Source organism: Callospermophilus lateralis, chromosome 9 (assembly GCF_048772815.1).
Source record: "Callospermophilus lateralis isolate mCalLat2 chromosome 9, mCalLat2.hap1, whole genome shotgun sequence".
In the NCBI taxonomy this organism is placed as follows: Eukaryota; Metazoa; Chordata; class Mammalia; order Rodentia; family Sciuridae; genus Callospermophilus; species Callospermophilus lateralis.
In genome coordinates this window covers 52,547,726-52,559,921 of record NC_135313.1, presented here as the reverse complement: position 1 = coordinate 52,559,921, position 12,196 = coordinate 52,547,726, and positions in this window count along the sequence as shown.

Sequence of the window (12,196 nt, the reverse complement as noted above, 5' to 3'; positions counted from 1 at the left end):
ATAGAATACCCAGCTACATTATTTCCTTGGAATAACAGAGTGCAGTTCCAATTTAAATGCAAGAGAGCAGGGTGTAGTGCCACAAGCCTATAATCTCAGCTGCTTGGGAGGCTGAGGCAGGAGGATCACAAATTCAAAGCCAGTATCAGCAAAAGTGAGGCCCTAAGCAACTCAGTGAGACCCTGTCTCTCAATAAAATACAAAATAGGGCTGGGGATGTTAGTTGGCTAAACCTAAACCTAACCCTAACCTACTCAGTGGTCAAGTGCCCCTGAGTTCAATTCCTGGCACCCAAAACAAACAAACAAACAAACAAACAAACAAATAAATAAATAAATAAATGTAAGAAAATGGTACTGGGTTATATACATACATTTTTTTAAAAATTTTAAGGTTCATATTTTCCCTTATTTTAGTATTTCTAAATTCAAGCTTCATTCTATAATTAACATTTACATTAAGAATTCATTTTCAAGAGCCACCTCCTAAAATGTAGATATGTAAAGCTATTATTAAATTGATGTGGCTTCTTATAATCAATGATATCTTAAATGGAGATATCTTGGTTTTGCGACCTACTATATGGCCAGGGCTCTCCTGAGTCTCCAATTAGCTTCCATATCTACAAACAGGAATGATGATACCTTATGAGTAGATGAAGATTAAGTGAATGATGTAAGCAAATCACTGAGCAGCGCGTGGCACACAATAGGTCCACAGCTAAATGTAGTTATAGTTATTTCCTTTTTGTTGTTACTAGCTCATAGGTTGATCAGAGTTCCTAACTTTACTTTCTGTCAGAATTTTATCATCACAAAAACATGACCATAATCCAGACACAAACCAACTTCTCAAAGGGAAGGGGTTATAATGGTGGTTAGAAAGGCAAATCAGAAAGGGAGGTTGCCAAGTGCTGGAAATGTGGGAAGTGTAACCTCTGAGGGAGAAACTACTCCTCTGAAGGCATGCAGATGCATCACGAGAGCACATCAATTTTCTGTTCTGTCGAGGATGAGCAAATTGTGGCTTCTCATCACTGAATTCAATGGTGACAGTTATCCGATGACAATGGAAGCCACAAATGGGGAGAGAGAATTCAGAAGCAAAACAATTATAATTAGAGCACAAGAAGGAAGCCAGAAAAATACAGAAAATAGAGGGCTATGTACAATATTGCCAAGGTTACCTAGCAACAGGGTGGCATTTCTTTTTGTTAGAAAATGGCAAAATGGAATAGTAAGAATAGGATATAACACTGGGCTCAGGAGGGCTGAAATGCATGACTATTATCAGTGAGGTTATAATTTATATTCATAACAATGCTAATACATCATGGTGTTCTGTGGCACATATTTAAGGCATTGGTTACATAAATAGGTGTGTGTGTGTGTGTGTTATACTTTTATAATTAAGTTTATAGGAATGATGAATAATCCAAATATAAGAAATTTAGAGAGGATGGAACTGGAACATGCAGGACAAAGAATTAAATTCAAGGAGACATTCTATATAAACCAGATGTGAGTTGGCTAAATATATGACTTTTCCTAGTAATATTTACATTTTAGGAGGCGGCTCCTGGAAATGAATTCTTTAAAGCTGTAAGGTATAGGGCCAGGGATTTCAGCACCTGCAAGGCAGATATTTTTGAAGTACAGAATCTTCGGAACAATTGAGGCGCGTTTACAGCACAGACAATCTGTTCTGATCCTGTCCAAGGTCAATGCGCTCAGATGAAAAACTGCCCTTCTGTACAAAGGGCCAATCCAGTCTGCAGCAGCAGCCACAGAACAGCATATACTATCTGTCAATCTAAGCCAACATGGTGGAAATTATTCAAATCAATCAATTAGAAACAAACCCACATAAATAATGCATTCGCCCACCCAACTTTGTTCTGTTTTCCATTCTCATAATCAAGGGAGTTAACATTCTTTAAAATGCAAATATTCATGTTTTTCATCTTTAAAGACCTTGCTAAATAGACAATAAATAAAGTTCTACCAGGTGTAGTTCAGGAAGGCTCTTAGAAGGGAAGCATTTGCCAAATTTCACTGTAAGTCAAAAGAAGATCAAAAAGGGAAAATGACTCACATATCTTCATAGTAGTACTGCAGACTTAAAAGTGCCATACAAATATTCATCATCGAGTTCCCAATCCCCACCCTTCATACTGGCAGGGTGAAAGCTAGCAAAAGGCCAAATAGCTCAGGAAGAGAGTTACCCTAACCCAGCCTGTGGCTATGCCTCAGGGTCTCCAGGTTCCTAAAACCTTCACCTTCTTTGTTCAGTTCTTTCTTCACTGGGTTAAAACAAATACAACAGAATTCTTCAATTCATGTCAAGGGCACCAGCCAGCCACACACTCTCTTCAGCCAGCAGGAATTGACCTCTAACCTGTTCTCCCCAAACAGATCTCTCAGCAAACTGAGTCTGTACATCTGGAAAATATTGTTTGCTGCTTCAAGTATCACTCCAACTGTGCGCTGCTGGCAGGAATTCCCTATTCAGACTTTTGGTATTTATGAGGAGAGCCTGCATACTGGAGCAAGGATGCCCAGAGGGACTCCTGGAAAATCCTTTTGAGCTTCACAGCTGGGCTCCCATTCCAGGTTGCACAGCTGGCAGTGTATTTGGGCTTCTGGTTGTGGGGGTGGAGAAACCAACCCCTCTGTTGTCTTTTTTTTTTTTTTTGCCTTGAAAAGGGGGAACTTCTTTTTTATTTATTTTATTTTTTATTTATTTTTTATTGGTGGTTCAAAACATTACAAAGCTCTTGACATATCATATTTCATACATTAGATTCAAGTGGGTTATGAACTCCCATTTTTACCCCAAATACAGATTGCAGAATCACATCGGTTACACATCCACATTTTTATATAATGCCCTATTTATATAATCCCCCCTCCCCTCCCCTCCCATCTTCTCTCTCTACCCCATCTACTGTAATTCATTTCTCTCCTTGTTTATTTTCCCATTCCCCTCACAACCTCTTATATGTAATTTTGTATAACAATGAGGGTACTCTTGTACATTGCTGGTGGGACTGCAAATTGGTGCGGCCAATTTGGAAAGCAGTATGGAGATTCCTGGGAAAGCTGGGAATGGAACCACCATTTGACCCAGCTATTGCCCTTCTCGGACTATTCCCTGAAGACCTTAGAAGAGCGTACTACAGGGATACTGCCCCATCGATGTTCATAGCAGCACAATTCACAATTGCTAGACTGTGGAACCAACCCAGATGCCCTTCAATAGATGAATGGATTAAAAAAAATGTGGCATTTATACACCATGGAGTATTATGCAGCACTAAAAAATGACAAAATCATGGAATTTGCAGGGAAATGGATGGCACTAGAGCAGATTATGCTTAGTGAAGCTATCCAATCCCTAAAAAACAAATACCAAATGTCTTCTTTGATATAATGAGAGCAACTAAGAACAGAGCAGGGAGGAAGAGCAGGAAGAAAAGATTAACATTAAACAGAGACATGAGGTGGGAGGGAAAGGGAGAGAAAAGGGAAATTGCCTCTGTTGTCTTAAGACCTCCAAGTGCTTCCAGTATCCAGCTTCTGCTGTCACGAGGAGAATTCCTGATTGAAACTGCAAAGCATTCAAATAGTAATCAAGGCACTAATGCCCACTGTTAGGTATGGTAACTTTCACTAAAAAAAAAAAAAAAAATACTGTAGATTAATGGATATTGTCTCACTCTGAGAAAATGACCTTGAATATTTTAAATAATTGTATTAGGTAACAGCTATGGAAAGAGAATTAAAAGTGTTTTTTCCTGAGTAGTTAACTGAAATTTTAGTGGCTATTAAACTAGTTCCTAAGACTCTTCCTGACGTCAAAGTTCAGAGAAGCAGATAGGCTTTTACAGGACATCAAAGTTGTCTTCCAAACAATCTTCCTTCCTCAGCATGCTCAGCGCCATTTTCACGTCCAGGCCCTTGCACTGACATGTCTAACCAGTCCAGTAGTCCAGGCCCCTTTGCACCTCCAGTGGTCTAACACCTCAGGCTAGTAGCCAGCCCTTGGGATTGTCCTTATTAAGTGACTGGAAGAGGCCTGCTGTTTTCTCCTTTGGATGCAAATGAGGAGCAGGTGGCCTCAGGTGATGCCTCAGAGATCTTGTAAAGCCAGCCTGCCCTCAGAGCTGAGAGGAAGCAAACTCCAAAGAATTGTTCCTCAAGTGTCTGCCGCCCTAACGGAATCTCACCTCAACTCCCACAAAAATCTCTTGACTTTGAGTCTTTTGAGCCCCCAATTCCCATATATGGTTTAATCCAGTGTACGTTGCTTTTTGTTACTTGACTCTAAAAGAATCTCAACAGACATAAATCAGGGTGAAATCCAAGTATCCACAAGTTTCCCCAGCCTTCTGTAGCAACTCTTTCTTCTTCTACCATAATTCAGGCCCTCCTCCCAGGACAGCTGGAAGTACCACATGCTTCCCAAGTGTTCAGAGGATCGCCAAGAACTGCTTATTCTCTTGTTTTCTTGGCACCTTTTTTTTCTTTTGGCTGGGGCCCTTTGTACAGATACAAATTATCTTTCTCTTTCCTTCCTTAGTTCTAGGATGACAATTCAGCTGTTTCTGGAATAATTACAACTCCAACCAGGAAGTTCCAAATAAGCTATAACAATCTCATCTGGGAGGATGGCCTTGCATGGTGGGTGGTCTAGCGGCTCAGTCCTTAGACAATCACCTCTCCCATCTGCCGTCCAAACACCACCTTGGTTTTGGGCCCTATCTTGCCTAACCAGTAATCCATGAAAATTTTTCCATTTTTCCACACAGAAATGGAAAATTTTCCCCAAAGAAGTTGCAATCATCCCCACGAAAGCAGAAGACAGTTGCAGTTTTCTATGCTACTAGCAGTACATATGTCAGTACTAGATTAGAAACATGACTGTGGCTAAATTTTTCTAATGAGTAAAATTGCCTTGTGCATTTCAAATAATAATGAATAGAATTTGCATAAACTAGTAGAGGGTATGAACGTGTTGACTAACACTTATAGTTTGCAGTGCAATAATACTTGGGAATTTAATAAATATATTTAATGTTCAGGTAAAACAAATATCTATTGTATTGAGGTCCCTTTCTGGGAATGATTTAGAAGATACAGTTCTTTCCATATTTTCTATTACATTATTTTTTCATTAAGAGAGGCTTTGGTTAAATCTCCCTACTCATCAAAAATGTCTTTATCTGATTTATTTTTGCACTTCATCAGTGAAGGTCTGGGTAAGTAAACATCATTGGGGAAAGTATTGAGTCTGGAAGATAGCACTGTGATTAATAGTATGCTTTAATTAAGTTACATTGACATTCATAATAGATCTCAATCTGGCTAATAAGAACTAATATTTTCTTGGATAAAGAGCAATGCAAATTACAGACAGTGATCAACTATAGTGCTTGGTTTTAGTACTTCAGATGAAATAGATTATATTCTATGGGGAAATTATGGAACTAATTATGAAGAGTGATGATGCTCTGAAAAAATTAGATTTTCAACAGAAGGTAATTATAACGGTTACTGATGGCTCTAAAATTTTTAATATCTATGACTTTCCATGAGTGGGTTCGATTTCTACACTGTAGAAATTCAAGAGCCACCATGATTGAGCAGCACAAAATAACTCAATGAATGTGCAAACATGCATTTTAAAGGGGTAAGATCAGACACCATTTCTGTTCATAGTAAAGATCATTCAAACAAGTACATTTCCAAGCATCAATACAACTCCCAAGTCAACCCAGCTCCAACATGCATTGCAACTTTCTTTCCCCAAAGCCATTAATTAACCCCAAGTAGTATGTATAGGTGGCATCAGAGCAGAACTTGGGTCCTCTGAGCTCTTTACATTGTGCTCTTACATTGTCTCAACCTACCTACATCTTGCACCAGAAATATTTACATGCACCGAATCTTTGCCAACATATTTTTATACATACAGCTTTCTACCTTGATCAATTTGATACAGGCACACAGATTCATTCTGCTCCTCAGACATGCCTAACTCAGTCTTGCCTTGGGGCTTTTTTCTTGGCTGTTCTCTGATTAGAAGTTTCTTCCTTCCAGGCTTGGAGCAAATGTGACATCCTCAGGTCTTGGAGCAAATGTCAAGTTCTCAGAGAGCCTTTGCCTGGCACCTTGCTTTAAGGTTCTTCACTTTCCACATCCACAAACATATTGATTTGCTTTTTCTTTGTCTATAACTACCTGAAATAATCTTTGGCCACTATTTGTCTTTTTTCTTTCCTACATTCTAGAAGTCACTTCCCATTGTTTGTCCTTCTATATTTCTAGCATCCAGAAGATGCTCAAAATATTGAATAAATGAAGAGAAAAGTGATTGAGTGGAGGGAAAAATGAAATTAAGATGAGGAAGTCACAAAAAGGATAACTTTAGAAAGGAGAAAGGGGCTTTACATTACCTAAACCTGAGTAATGGGGAAAGCTTGCACTGGTTTTGTGGCTGAGTAATAAGAACCTCCTTTTGCCCTCCAGTGTCTACTTCTACAGTCACTGACCAGTTACCTTGTAATGTTTCAAGGTGGACACTGGGAGACTCACCTTAGCCTGAATAACCCCATCAATTAGACTTCTCTTTCCCCTCCATATATTCTGGCACCTGAACTAATGGAGAAACCACTCAACCGTAAATCAATTTGAAGTGGTGATTATGGGGCTATACACAAAGCTTAGAAAGACAGGAGACCTCGTATTTTAGACTTTTTAGAGCATTCCAGGGCTTTTTCAATCTTGTGCTCTTATACCTGTTAAAAGGGAAAATACTGGTATGTTCTTTTGGGTGTTAACTTCCACACCTTGAAGTATACAAGTCATTTTTAATATTTGGCTAGAATAACGATTGATTTTTTAGGCCAAGAAACACAAGTGTGTTTTGTTCTTTTACTTCGATTTCCATGAGTCCTAGGTGTTCTGAAGCCAGTGAAATTCGTAGGATATAAAATCTTCCTTGATCAGACTATTTATATCTACTTTATAGACTTTGCACACCAAGGGTCTTATATTAGCAGGAGCTGATACCAAACTATGGGGAACAGTCCTTAGAAAGTTCACCGAGTATTACAGGAATATTCTCCTATGTCTATATGTGAGAATATATTTATATTTTATTTTATTCCAAAAAATTTTAAAGTAGTTGATACTCAAAATGCATAGTTAAACCCTTCCCCTTTATCAGACAAGACTGGGTGCATTCAGGGTGGCATCTTACCTTTCATTAAGCCAACAAGATAAAGGATGGCAGAAACAGAAACACTGAGTCAAGAAATGTAATTTTTTTTTTGTGTGTGTGTGCCTGAATGGTTGATTCACTTATCCAACGATTTATTAAAAATCTGTTTCTCCAAAGCAATATTCTAAGTGATGGAAATTCAATTATTTGCCCAAGTCATCCTGTTAAAGGAAGAATCTATGCAGCATGACCATAGAATTCATGGGCAAATCTACTTCTTAAAAATTATAAACATGTCAGCCTTATTCCCAACTCTTCCCAGGAATAGTTTCCAAAGAGAGCCCTAAAGCTTTGAGCCTGTTATTGCTTCTTAAATTTTAATGTATATAAGAATTAATTAGGGGGCTTTGTTAGAATGCAGGTTCTAGTTCAGTGGGACTGGTGTGGGGCCAGAGACTCTGCCTTTCTTATCAGCTCCCAGGAGATGCTGATACTGCTGTCTGAGGACCACACTCTGATGAACAGGGCCCAAGACCTCATGGGGCTTCAAGTGGTTTTTATAGTCACTAACATGGTGCCCTCTTGTGGCTTCTGGAATAATTGCCCTCTGCACTAGCATTTTCTTCGTTCTTGAGTTGGACATTTGCAATCATTGTCTATCCCAGGTAAATGCTCTTCAAATCTTAGTCCTCTCATGAGTGCCTTTAGGCTTTCACCGTAAGCACATATTGCTACATAGTACAACCATCATTTTTAACATATCCAGTATAATCTCATCTCCAAATTTATCATTTTAATTGGCTTTGTTTTCCTTAGATTATTTGCAGAGGGGATTTTTGTATCACTGCCTCAAATGGAAAAACAAATATGGCTTATCTCAAATATAGCATAAATGTAAAAATAATTGAAAGGAAAACAAAACAACGTTTAAAAGTCCAGGTAGATGCCGTTTACATCTCCAAGCAAAAGACTTCGTTAAATGGAGATTAATATGTATTAGGGAGTCTTAAAGACTCAAAGCAGTATGCTGGCTTTTACTTCTATAGTATCAGGAGGATCAAAAGGCACTGAGTAGAGATTAACTCCTCTGTAATTCAGTATTATTTAATGCAATGAATAGGCACCCCTTAAATCATCCCTGAGGAACCTGCTGTAGAGGATGTGTTAAGGACCTCATGTCCTCTGTATTTGAGAAGTCTACCAGGATCTCAGTGAATTATTGTCACACAGGATTGGTCAAAGTCAAAAGAAGCGTGTGTGAGTAGGGTTCTTTATCTCTCTTTTCTGTATAACCAGAATGTGTGGCCTTATGGGCTCTGAAATCAGATAGACTTGGTTTATTTCTGTGCTGACTCATTGTCTGTTTTCAGAATACCCACTAGACTTTCTACCTGTAGTCAGAAAAAAAGCATTTCTCATTTGTTTATCCATTCAAGAGTAGTAATTTAGCCATAAGGTATAAAGGTTTGAGGTGGGTAGTGGATGAGTTTCTGTTTCCCTTCAGGTGATTAACCTAATTACTTCTAAAAATCCAGCTCCCTTTACCAGTGAATGGTTTGGGTAGGTAAACTAAGTCAGCGTGGACCAATGAGAGGCAAGGAGAGACTGACCAGCTGTGTGGGAAATAAATTTTCAAGTCCTTGGTGCCACAGGGAGGCAGCTTTCCTCTCTCCCAGACAGTCATGAAGTATGATCCAAAGGTTACTATAGGTTCTCAGAGCCCTCCTTCTCCAGGGAGGGTAGCTAGGCTTAGGGTAAAACAAGTCTCTAGATGGGGGAGCAGAGAGCAATGAATCAAGGTCCCTAATGACATTATTCATTAATGAATCCAGCACCCTACATGCCTGCCTTGACCATCTTCCTAGATGAGGCAATTGATTTCCTTCCTGTTTAACTGGCTGTAAGTCTGTTTTTCCAGAACTGTAATCAATAGCATTCTAACGGACACAAAGAGAATATGAAAGAAGTATGAACTATGGGATTTTGAATCTATCTGGAGGAACCATAACACACTTAAAAAAGTAAATGTCAGTAGTTCTTGGTATAAAGAATGGTATGGTCAAGTTTTGATAATCAGTAAGCAACTAGCATAAGCCAGGCACCGTTCCCAGGTTTCACATGCATGATCTCTGTATGTTCTAACAGTAGATACCATAGGGTGTCTGGGAACAGGAAGTTGTATGAAAGTCAGTGTAGCATATTGCTGAACAGCGTAAGTAGAGTGTCTTTGTCTTTGTTTGCAATGCTGGGGATTGGACCCAGGGCCTTGTATATGCTAGGCAAGTACTCTACCCAGCTGCACCCTCAGCCCAGTAGAGTAGCTTTGTGTTCAGATAGACCAGTAATCTGCTTCTTACTGTACTATAATTTTACATAAATTATCTAATTTCTCTGAGTCTTGGTTTTCTTATTTGAAATATAGGTTTGTTAGATCTACCTTATATGGTTCTTGTAAGGATGAAAAGGATGATATATTTATAATGAGGAAATATTATTTGAATGATAACTGGAATGATCATTGGGACACAGGAAGGACTTGAGGAAGGTACTGCTGTAATGCTACATTGACACTATTTGAAGGAAAGCCTCTCTGGGTTTGGGTAGGACCAATACCACTTTTCAATCTTTTTTATTTTGCAATATTATTGATTCGCAACATGTGGCCACCAAGACCCTTTTTTGGTGGGGGCGGTACTGGGGATTGAACTCAGGGACACTGGACCACTGATTTACATCCCCAGCCCTATTTTGTATTTTATTTATTTATTTTTTAAATTTTTTTAAGAGAGTGAGAGAGAGGGAGAGAGAGAGAGAATTTTTTTAACATTTATTATTATTTTTTTTTAGTATTTGGCGGACACAACATCTTTGTTTGTATGTGGTGCTGAGGATCGAACCCGGGCCGCACGCATGCCAGGCGAGCGCGCCACTGCTTGAGCCATATCCCCAGCCCTATTTTGTATTTTATTTAGAGACAGGGTCTTACTGAGTTGCTTATTGCCTCACTTTTGCTGAGGTTTTGAACTCGTAATCCTCCTGCCTCAGCCTTCTGAGCCACTGGGATGACAGGCTTGCACCACCACACCCAGCCAGGACCCATTTTTAAAGGCAGCATCAAGCTTTTTCTGTATTCTGCTATGCCTTATTCTTTTACTTTAAAAGTTGACTTTTAGTTGAACCACCTTTAGGAAATACATAATGGAAAGTTCAAATATATCCAGACTTTGGGTTTGAAGCAGCAGATATCTAAAGATCAATAACTAATTCAAGGAATCCAAAAGCTTAGAACTTCACACACTTGTCCTCTCAGTACCCTTCTATTCCAGGAGGAGTGAGAGTCATCTTTCCATTTGACTGGTGGAAAACCTGAAGGTGGAGCCAGGACAAGAACTCAAGAGAACTCTCTACAATGCCTGCTAAATAAAGGAATTTTCCATGCACACCATTCTCATTTATGAAATAAGAGCTTCTTCAAACTCTGTGAAATGGACTTTGTGCCTTTTACCCTGCATGAACTTCTCGCCCACTTTCCTGATCCTCCTGAATTTACTCACTCTTGAAAGTAACCTTTCAAGTCCTGGAAAAGGATTCTGTTTTCTCAGTTGTTTGTTGCTACCCACAGAATGTCTGTAGCTCCCCTCAGTGACTCAGCATCTTGTAGAGAAATTTGTTCTGGAGGGAATGTTAGGACAAGGCACACTGCTGTTTGGGTGTGTGTGGGGGGGGGGGGGGAGGGCGGAGACCAAACATTTGGGCAAAGTTGGGATACCAAAATTTAATAATGAATGGAAAAAAACAGCAGATGATGGAAATCCAATGAGGACAAGGAAAAGGGAAAGGAACGACAGGTACAAACAGGGCAGGTTCTGAACAGCTGTGTATAAATTTCTCAGTGCCCATCAACACAGTGGTCCCAGTCACATATCGCCCTGTTGGTGGTTGGCAGAGCCCATTCTTTGTTCTGATTTTTATCTTTGTCTTCACTTTTCTGAAATTAAGAGTCTATAAATGAAGTATGTGCAAAGATGCAATGGAGAATGTGGACTTTTAAAACTGCAAAACAACACAGAAAAAAAGTCACTCTTTCCTGCCTCTCTGACTTGTCTACTTGGACCCAATGCAGCTGGCCTATTCCCTAAGAAAATAGTCCATTTTAGGAGGTGGCTTCTGTCACAGAGGAACTTGTTGGAGCTGTATGCATACCTGGGACTTGGACTCTTTTAATTCTTCTTGAAACCAAGTAGTGAGGGAAATTTTTCCATTTGTTATTTTTGGTATATCAGTTCGTTTTGAATTACTGTAGATTGTTTTAAAAAAATGGAGCAAGAAAACTCTCCTCCATCCTGTATTATGTGAAATCAGCCATAAATTCATACCACAGACTTTCTCTTCTTTCATCCCTTCTTTCTCGCTTTCTTCATGCTTTCATTTCCCCTCCCCCTCCCTGTCCTAGAAGACTTGAAAGAACATATAAAAATAAAGCAAGAAGGCAAGAAAGGAAGTGGGGGGGGGGGGAAGAGAGAGAGAGAGAGAGAGAGAGAGAGAGAGAGAGTGAGTTAGTTGAAGATGTAGCTCAGTGGTAGAGCACTTGCCTAGCAAGTTAGCATGTGTGAGGCCCTGAGTTCAAGGCTCAGTAGAGGGGGGCAGGGTAGGGAGGACAGGAAGGAAATCAGGATCAAAAGAAAATCAAGGACCAGCAAACCACAAACACATCTGGTCATTTACTAGAGGAACACTGCATGTTTGGCCCAGAGCAGAGTTGAAGATTATGTTCTCTGGAGAGAAACTGGAATATAGATAATCTTTGATGCCAATGAAGGACATTTGGGTCAGAGTCTATTAAGCAGGTGGTAGAACTGATGTTTTCTTTTGAAAACTAAGGATTCTAGTCCAGACAAATCCAGGGATGGAAGGCCAGCTCACCTCTGGAAAGAGGTAGCTATGACTATCACAGAAGAAAAGCAAAACAAAA